Raw genomic sequence first — 9,885 nt, 5'->3', positions numbered from 1 at the left:
TCATTCATTGTTAGTATGTATAAATTTGATACAAGGGCAAATGACAATGCTTAAAACATAAGATCCTTTATATATAGCCTCTTATTCAAGCAGAACTTATCTCTCCTTGATCCTTATTCAAGCAAAACTTATCTCTCTTTGATCCTTCCTCTATGTGTCAAATAAATAGTCTTTTTTTAATAACCAAATATATTTTTTTGTCTCGATTATTATGAATTTCAAAATGGTACACAGATCAACAAAGAGTAGAACATTAATTTTCTCTTGACAACTTTGGTATTTTATATAAAATGCAATATATGCAATATATTCATTCTTACTTCATGTTTATAACAAACACAAATTTTAATTGTATGTTTCTAATCTGTCTTTAGGTTTGACATCATTTCTAGACGATTTGGTGCTAACGAATCACAATGGAACAAGTGAATCTCTCTCATTTTTCCATAGATTAGAAAAAAGAAATTGGATTAACTTTCCTATTTTTGTAAATTTCTTTGAATAATGAAAATTATTCTTTAAATTTTATTTGCATGCAACAAAATTTCTTCCCTTTACAACTAAATTTTATTTGCATGAGGAGAAAGATGTTTTCGATGACGACGACAATGAGGAGGTGAAAAAAATCATACTAAATTTCTCCCCTTTACAATTTTCTAGTGTTTTCTCTCAGTACAATAATATAATTTTACAAAAATTAATCCTATCCAATTTTAAAAAATGATGATCCCTAAAAGAATTTATGTAACTTATCATGTGTTGGTTTATTATTTAAAGTACATTAAAGTAGTATTTATTTTTCATACCGAACATTCAGTTCAATAATAGTATGATCAAAAGGGAATATTTTGATCTTTTCCCCCGATCAATGTATATTTATGTGTGTATATATAAAAAATTTTCAAATTAGCAAAGAATTTTTTAATAAGGAAAAAGTAATGAATAATTTGTCAGGGTTTAATACCAGTGGTAGGAACAACTTAATTGGTTGCAACCATGGATTCAAGATTTGCGGAGACATCTTTAAGCAACGCACTGAAGAATAAAAGAAATACTGAATAGACAATGATATACATATATCTATATTGTTTTTCTTTTGGAAGAAATACATACATCTATTGTTGATGAAGGAAACTTGATTATTATGTTTTTTAGATGGAAGCCATTCGCTGGTCCTTGAGCCTTGATAAGTATGCAGAACTTTGTTTCTCTTTTACAACTTCGGTGAAATGCAATATATACATGTAATAATGAAATAACTTCTTAATTTTCAAAAAAAAAAAAGTATTTTAATATGTTTTGTTCTCATCAATGATAGATGTGCTCTTTTACTAAGTTTTTGATGTTCAATGTGTCTAGAAAATATTTAAATAAAAGTTTGAGAGAAATTTTCTTTTATTTGAGATTTAATATGATTACAAAATAATTGGGGACTTAATGTACTTATTGAATATTAACAAGTCATAAAAATGAAAATGCTTCTTTGCTTGGTGCTTTGGGCTTTATGGCATATTGTTTTCATTCTTTTCTTTTTTTTGGTGTTCTTCCTTTAGTTTGCCTTTAAGTTGTAGAATTGAGGTAATGAGTATAAGAGGTAGTGTAGTTGCCTTTATGTTGTTTTTCCTTTAGGTGTGTTTTTTATTTGGTAGTGTTGATCTTTTAAATAAAAATTTTAGTCTTAGCAAAAAATGTAATACCCCACATCTAGCTTAGACGTTATGGCCAGATCTTCAGGTATTATGCTTCGCGTTTGAAAACCCAAATAAAAATTTAGCTTTGGAAATCATGTGATCTGAAAATATTAATTTTAGCTAACATTTTATGTGTTTTTAGAAAATCTCATACTTGAAAACACTTATTTACAGTAAAATCACTTAATCACTTAGTATAGCAGTGGAAATTTTTAGAGTTTTAGTTTTGAAAATTGATTTCTAATTTGATAATTCGTAAGATTTTACAGTTTTACGTTAAAAATACCAAAATCTGGCAAAATGAACCAAACCGTAAAGCGAAGTTTGAAAATAGATTTACAGTCCAAAAAGTCCAGAACTAAGTTAAAACATAAATCGTCTTGTTTTATTAACCAGAAAATCCATCCGAGCTCCCGTGCACTGCCCGGTCCTAAGTTTCCTGCTTACCTGAAAGTTAGAAAAATTGGGTGAGCTTACAAGGCTCAGTGTATAACTAAGCCCATACAAACCGAACAGATAACAAAATCACAAAGAAATCAGAAATCAAATAGAATACACAACATGACATACTATGAAATGCAACATAATAATCAAATCAGATACGGATGACATTATATATCATGTGATGCGACACTTAATACAAAACAGATACAAATCCTACCCCCATTCGCTATTCATCATCTCCATCCATCCCAACAGACAAAACATGATAATTAATACCCATCAAATGTTTAGAATCGTAAAACAAAATATGATATAAACTTAAAATTATAAATCAAGATCTATCATGTCAAATCATCAAGAACAAAACAAGAATAAAACTAGATGAGAAGCATACCTGAATTCATCGATTTCTTGAAATCTACGGATCTTGGGGTTTTGATCTTCCAAATTTGCACACAAGTAATATAGAGAAGGCAGCTCTCTCTTTTCTAAAGATGGGATATTAGAAAAGTTACCTTGTTTATAATCTGGGGACCATAACCTTAATATATAATTTTGGCACATTAGCCCTAATTTCTAATCAACCCATCATCAATTAGAAATTAGTTACTAGAGTATCTACACATATTTGGCCCATACTTTATTTAATAATTAAAGCCCAATAAAACTTAATTAAATTAGATCACTTTTAATTTGGGCTAACCTAGTATGATCGTAAATAATAACATGTAGTTACCCTTATTATATATGTGGTGTCCATATTTTTCAACATCGAACCCCACATACCAATAAGTGAGCGTATGTCACTGTATAGAAAAGTGCAGTCAAAGCTGCTAGAAATAATGTGATAATCCACTAGAATTAGATAAGTGAGGTCAAACCACCAGAATTGCAGTCAAACTGCCAAAATAGATATGTGGTTAAACCACCAAATAAGATAGATCATAAAACTTCCAACACTTCCTCCGTCACATACTTATCCCACCCCAATGCACATGCAATAATAGCATAACCAAATATTCAAATGCACACAGATTAGACATGCTTACATATTGGAATCATGCTAATGACATACTCAGAATTTTTAGATAAGATACAAAATAACTTCAATTATCATGCTTTCAAAAAGTACTTATACAAAGGCAAAACCATAGATTCATATACCAGAAACATAAATATCACCTAGCAAATCCTATAATATTGCTGACCTTGAAACGTACTTCGAAACCCGACCTTAACTAAATTTTACAGAAATTGGACTCACAAGCCCGTGTGGCCTACACGACTTACTTGAATCAGTCGTGTGGCTTACACAGTTTGGCACATAATTTGTCACATGGCTGTGTGGCGTCAACAGAATGTTTTTTGACTTTGCGTCGTTTGCTATTTTTCAAGACAAAAGGTACATACTTGACTACTTTTCGATGCCAACACAACAGTAGAAAATGCAACACCTAAAAACGACACCCACTTATTGGATTAGTGACTAAAAATGAGAATTGACCCTTGCTTTCTAAAGCATTCAACCCAAAAATAATAGGATATCCGATCCTTGTAAATTGAATTATCACAAACCAACCCCTAATATGGGCGTTCGATAACTTACCCTTTAAACCAGCCCAAAAATGCATTTTATTGTGTTTTGTTCTCAATAATGATAGATGTGTATGTGTAGAAAATTATAGATTGAAAATATACGATTGATCTTGAAAATTGAACATATTTAAATAAAACTTTGAGAGAAAATTTCTTTTATTTGAGATTTAATATGATTTTATCACAAAATAATCGAGACTCAATGTAATTATTGAATATTAACAAGTCTTAAAATTAAAAATTAAAAATTACAAAATTAATTAGCCAAAGTTTTTAAGTTAAGAATTAATTGCATCAGACATCCCCAAACTATGATTCTCATTTTATATTGATTTTAACGTCAAAGTATTCTAATTACATCCCCAAACTATGAAGTTATATCAAACATGTCATTTCATTATTAAAACCATTAAATGACAAATCAAATCTTATATAGCTAAATTTAAAATGATCTTTTTAGGAAAAATATGACGTTGCAACTTAACTTTTAAAAGCAAAAACTAAAATAAAAGTAAAATTGGAAAGAGAGAAAGAGACAATGAACGATAAAACATTAGTAAAAGTTTTGAAATCTCAAAACCATGATTTTGATAACATCTATTTTAACAATATTTTTTTCTTAAAATTTTCATTTTAGATTATGCCATATAAGATCTAATGTACCATTTCACAGTTAAATTAATGGTTTTAATAATGGAAAGACCTAATTGATATATAATCGGTAGTTTGAAGATGTAATTAGAATGATTTGGAGTTTGAAGACCAATTTAAAATAAGAGTCATAATTTAGAGATGTATGATGGAATTAACTCAAAAGTTATTATAAAACATAGGGAGGTCGACAGTCTAGTTTGATCTTATACAACTAATTAATTAGTGATTATCCTTAAATTACAATGCTTCATAGCTTGGTTTTTTGAGCTTTTTAGCGTATCCTTTTTATCTTTTTTGTTGTTATTCCTCTAGTCCGCCTTTAAGTTGTAGAATTGAAACGACAAATGTAAACGTTGATGTAGTTGTCTTTTTGTTGTTTTTCTTTTAGGTGTGTTTTTCAGTTGGGGTTTAAGGTTTTTTAATGTTTGTAACCTTGTTTTAGGGGTGTTGATATTTTAAATAAAAATTATAACCTAATCAAGATATATTGACACATGGCATTACTCAATACTAGTATGAACCTCTATATATTCTATCTTCTCACTCAAATAAACTTAATTCTTTTCTCATTTCTTCATCTTTTTTTCTTTGTTAGTTGATGTTAAGATGATGAAAGGAAAAGAAAAAGTGAGTAAAGAGGCTTCTACCAAACCTTCAGTTGTCTCCATTACTCAATCTCCAACATTGCCAAGCCTACCACCAAGAAATAGGTTTAAATTTATGAGTAAAATAATCTAAAATTCTTTCTTAATTCTTGTTTATAACAAAGATAGTTTGTAATTATATGTTTCTAATCCGCGTCTTTAGGTCCAACACAATTTCTAGACGATTTGGTGCTAATGAATCACAATGGGACAGGTAAATCTCTCATCTTTCTCTAAATATTAGAAAAAAATGGATTTACATTTCTATTCCCTTAATTTTCTTTCATTAATGAAAAATTCTTCTCAAAATTCGATTTGCATGCAATAAAGTGATGAGGAGGAAGATGTTTATGGTGATGGCAATTATGAAGAGGTGAAGAAAAAACTCATTCTATTTTTTTCCCTTTATATTTTCAAGTATTTTTCTTTTGGTACTATAATAAAATTTTACAAAAATATTATCCTATTCAATTCGACAAAAAATGATGATCTTGAAAAGAATTTATGTAACTTATCACGTGTCGGTTTATTATTTAAAATACATTAAATTATTATCTATTTTTCACTCCAAACATTAGGTTTGATAATGGTATGATCGAAAGGGCAGATTCGAATCTTTTCCCCAATCAATCTATATTTATATATGATATATAAACCGTTTATAAATTGGGGAGTAATTTATTAATAAGAGAGAAAGTAGTGAATAATTTGCCATGATTTAATACTAGTCGTATGAACAACTTAATTGGTTGCATATATTAATTCAGAATTTCTGGACATGTCTTCAGGAAATACACCAAAGAACATTGGCAATGCTGAAGAGATACCGGTATAAATGTATCTATATATATAATTCTTTTTGGAGTAATACATACCTCTATTGTTGATGAATGTTACTTGGTTATTATGTATTTCAGGTGGAAGCCATTTGCTGGTGCTTAAAGCTTTGATGGGTATGAAGATCAACAAAGAGCATAACGTTGTTTCTCTTTTACAACTTTGATGTTTAATATAAAATGCAATATATGATGTGATAATGAAATAATTTCTTAGTTTTCCAAAAAAAAAAAAAGTACTTTAATGTGTTTTGTTTTCATCAACGATAAATGTACTCTCTTACTAAGTTTTTGATGTTCTAGAAAGTTATAGATCCAAAATATAAGAATGAAACATATCTATACTCTCTTACTAAGTTTTTGATGTTCTAGAAAGTTATAGATCCAAAATATAAGAATGAAACATATCTAAATTAATGATTATAGTAAGGAAAGACCTAAATAAAATAACATTGATAATTTAAAAATGTAATTATAATAATTTGAAATTTAAGGACCAATTTAAAGTAAGAATCATAATTTAGGGATGCCGATGGAATTAACTCAAAAATTAATATAAAACATGGGGAGGTGGACAGCCTAATTTGATCTTTTCCAACTAATTAATCAGTGATTTTCCTTAAATTGGTCCAAAAATAAGGCAAGTGGGATAATACTATTTATTAGTGGCTAAAAAAGGCACACAATTTGAGGTGGCACACCTTAAAACAAAACAGTTTTAATTTGATTTCCATTTGGTGTAGTGTAACTGACCAGAAAATAAATCTTGAGTGCTGTTTGGCTGTCCCAAGTTGAAAAACGTTGGCTCCAGCTTAGACGTTAAAATTTGCCGTTATTCTCTGTGCTTTGATAAAGTTTTAAAAAATTTTCCCTTTACATTTTTTAGTATTTTTCTCTATGTACTATAATATTATTTTACAAAATTATTATCCTATCCAATTCTGAAAAGAATTGATGATCTCGAAAATACTTTATGTAACTTATCACGTGTAAATTTATTGTTTAAAATACATTAAATTATTATCTAATTTTACTCTAAACATTCGGTTCAATAACAGTACGATCGAAAGATTAGATACTAATCTTTTCCCCAATCAATGTATATTTATGTATGTATATATAAACCCTTTATAAATTAGGGAAGAATGTATTAATAAGGGAGAAAGTAGTGAATAATTTTTCATAGTTGAATACATGAACAACTTAATTGGTTGCAAATATTAATTCACGATTTTAGAAGACATTTTCAGGTAATGCACCGAAGAATACAGGCAATGCTGAAGAGACATCGGTATACATATATTTATGTTGTTTTTTCAAGAAGAAATGCATACCTCTATTGTAGATGAAAAAAACTCGATTATTATGTATTTCAGATGGAAGCCATTCGCTACTGCTTAAGCACCGATAGGTATGCAGATCAACAAAAAGCATAATGTTGTTATCTTTTACAACTTTGGTGTTTATTATAAAATAATGCAATATATGGATGAAATAATAAAATGATTTCTTAATTTTTTTAAAAATGTACATTATTGTGTTTTGTTCTCAATAATGATAGATGTGTTCTCTTACTCAGTTTTTTATGTTCAATATGTGTAGAAAATTATAGATCGAAAATATCGATTGATCTTGAAAATCGAATATATTTAAATAAAACTTTGAGAGAATATTTCTTTTATATGAGATTTAATATGATTATATTACAAAATAATTGAGACTTAATGTAATTATTGAATACTAACAAGTTTTTAAAAATTATAAATTTTGTATTACAAATTTAATTAGCCAAATTTGAATTACAAGTTTTAAGTTTATGATTAAAATCATCCAAAATTCCTTCTTAATTCGTTTTTATAACAAAGATTATTTTTAATTGTATGTTTCTAATTTGTCTTTAAGTTTGACATCGTTTCTAGATGATTTGGTGCTAACGAATCACAATGGAGCAAGTAAATCTCTCTTATTTTTCCATGGATTAGAAAAAAGAAATCGAATTAACTTTCTTATTTCCGTAATTTTCATTGAATAATGAAAAATTTTTCTTAAAATTTTATTTGCATGCAACTAAGTGATGAGGAGAAAGATGTTTTTGAGGACGACAAAAATGAAGAGATGAAAAAAACTCATACTAATTTTCTTCCCTTTGCATTTTTCTAATATTTTCTCTAAGCACTATAATATAATTTTAAAAAAATTAATTCTATCTAATTTCAAAAAAATATGATCCCAAAAGAAATTATATAACTTATCACGTGTCGGTTTATTATTTAAAGTACATTAAAGTAGTATTTATCTTTCATACAGAACATTCGGTTCAATAACAATATGATTGAAATCCTAGATTCAAATCTTTTTCCCCAATCAATGTATATTTATGTATGCATATATATAAACTTTTTAAATTAGGGAAGAATTTATTAAGATGAGAGAAAGTAACGAATAATTTGCGTTGGTTTAAGGCTAGTGGTATGAACCACTTAATTGGTTGCAAATATTAATTGAGGATTTGCGAAGACATCTTCAGGCAATGCATTGAAGAATACATGCAATGTTGAAGAGACAACGATATACATATATCTATATTGTTTTTTGCTTTTGAAGACCTCTTTTGTTGAATAAGGAAACTTGATTATTATGTATTCCAAATAGAAGCCATTTGATTTTGGTGCATATCAACGAAAAGCAAAACATTGTTTCTCTTTTACAATTTTGGTGTTTAATATAAAATGCAATATATGCATGTAATAATAAAATAACTTCATAATTTTCAAAATGAAAATACTATTAAGCAAAACAACTTTGAGCACCACTAGGCCAATGCCTCACACTTGTTAACAAACATACAAAAACTAAAGAAAAGCTAAGTTGTGACAAGCTAGGTTTTGGGAAAAAAAATAATAAAAAGGAATAAAACACAAGGCCTTATGCACACAACTCAACACTTAACCACTGAACCAAATCAATATACATGTCACAAATAACACTCAAATAAGTTATAAAATTTGGGACGTTATAGTTTTCGTGGTTTTTTAGTGTTAAAACCATGTTTTGGGGTGTTAATATTTTAATTAAAATTTTTAACCTTAACAAAAAATATTTATGTTTTTTGACAGCCGGCATTACTCAGAGCTAGTATGCATCTTTATTCTCTTTCTTCTCATTCAAAGAAACTTATTTCTTCTCCAATTCAAACTTATTTATTCACTTCTCTCATTTCTTCTTCTTCTTCCTCTCCTCGTTAGTTGTATGTTAAGATGGTGAAAGAAAAAGAAAAAGTGAAAGTGAGTAATTAGGCTGCAACCAAACCTTCAGTCGCCTCCATCACTCAACCTCCAACACTGTCAAGCCTACCATGAAAAACTAGATTTAAATTTATGAGAAAAATCATCCAAAATTCTTTCTTAATTCCCGCTTTTAACAAAATATGTTTGTAATTGGATGTTTCTGATAAGCTATAAAAGTAACATATTTTAATCCCATTCTTAATGAATTTTTGGATGATTAATGATGTAAATTAGTGAATTTGATGCTCCTAATCCTTTAAATTCATGTTTCTATACTTAGGAGAGCATTTGGGAGCAAAATGAGTGAAAAATGAGCCAAAAATCGGACGAATAGAGCTATTTTCAGGATCCACACGGCTTGGGCATTTCCACACAGGCTGGCCACATGCCCGTGTGAGCCACACGGGCTGGCCACACGCCTCTGTGCCAGCCCGTAACGATATCGCTCCCTGTTTCCCAAACATGCGGAAAAACCCAATTCGTAGGCTTTCTGAGCATTCTAAAGTCTATAAATATCAATTAGAAAAAGATTTAAGGGAGGACTCAGAGAAGATTGAAGAAATTACTCGAAGAACACCATTGGAGGCAACTTAAAAGCAGATATCCTTCAAGATTGAAAGATCTCCTTTTAACTTTTTTCGAAGTTTTATTGAATTTCTTTATGTCTTGTAGTTTTTTTTGATTTTGAGATGTTTTCATTTCAGATTATGAACTAAATTCCCTAGATACCTAG

Source organism: Gossypium raimondii, chromosome 4 (genome assembly GCF_025698545.1).
Source record: "Gossypium raimondii isolate GPD5lz chromosome 4, ASM2569854v1, whole genome shotgun sequence".
Lineage (NCBI taxonomy): Eukaryota > Viridiplantae > Streptophyta > Magnoliopsida > Malvales > Malvaceae > Gossypium > Gossypium raimondii.
This window is presented reverse-complemented; position numbering follows the sequence as displayed.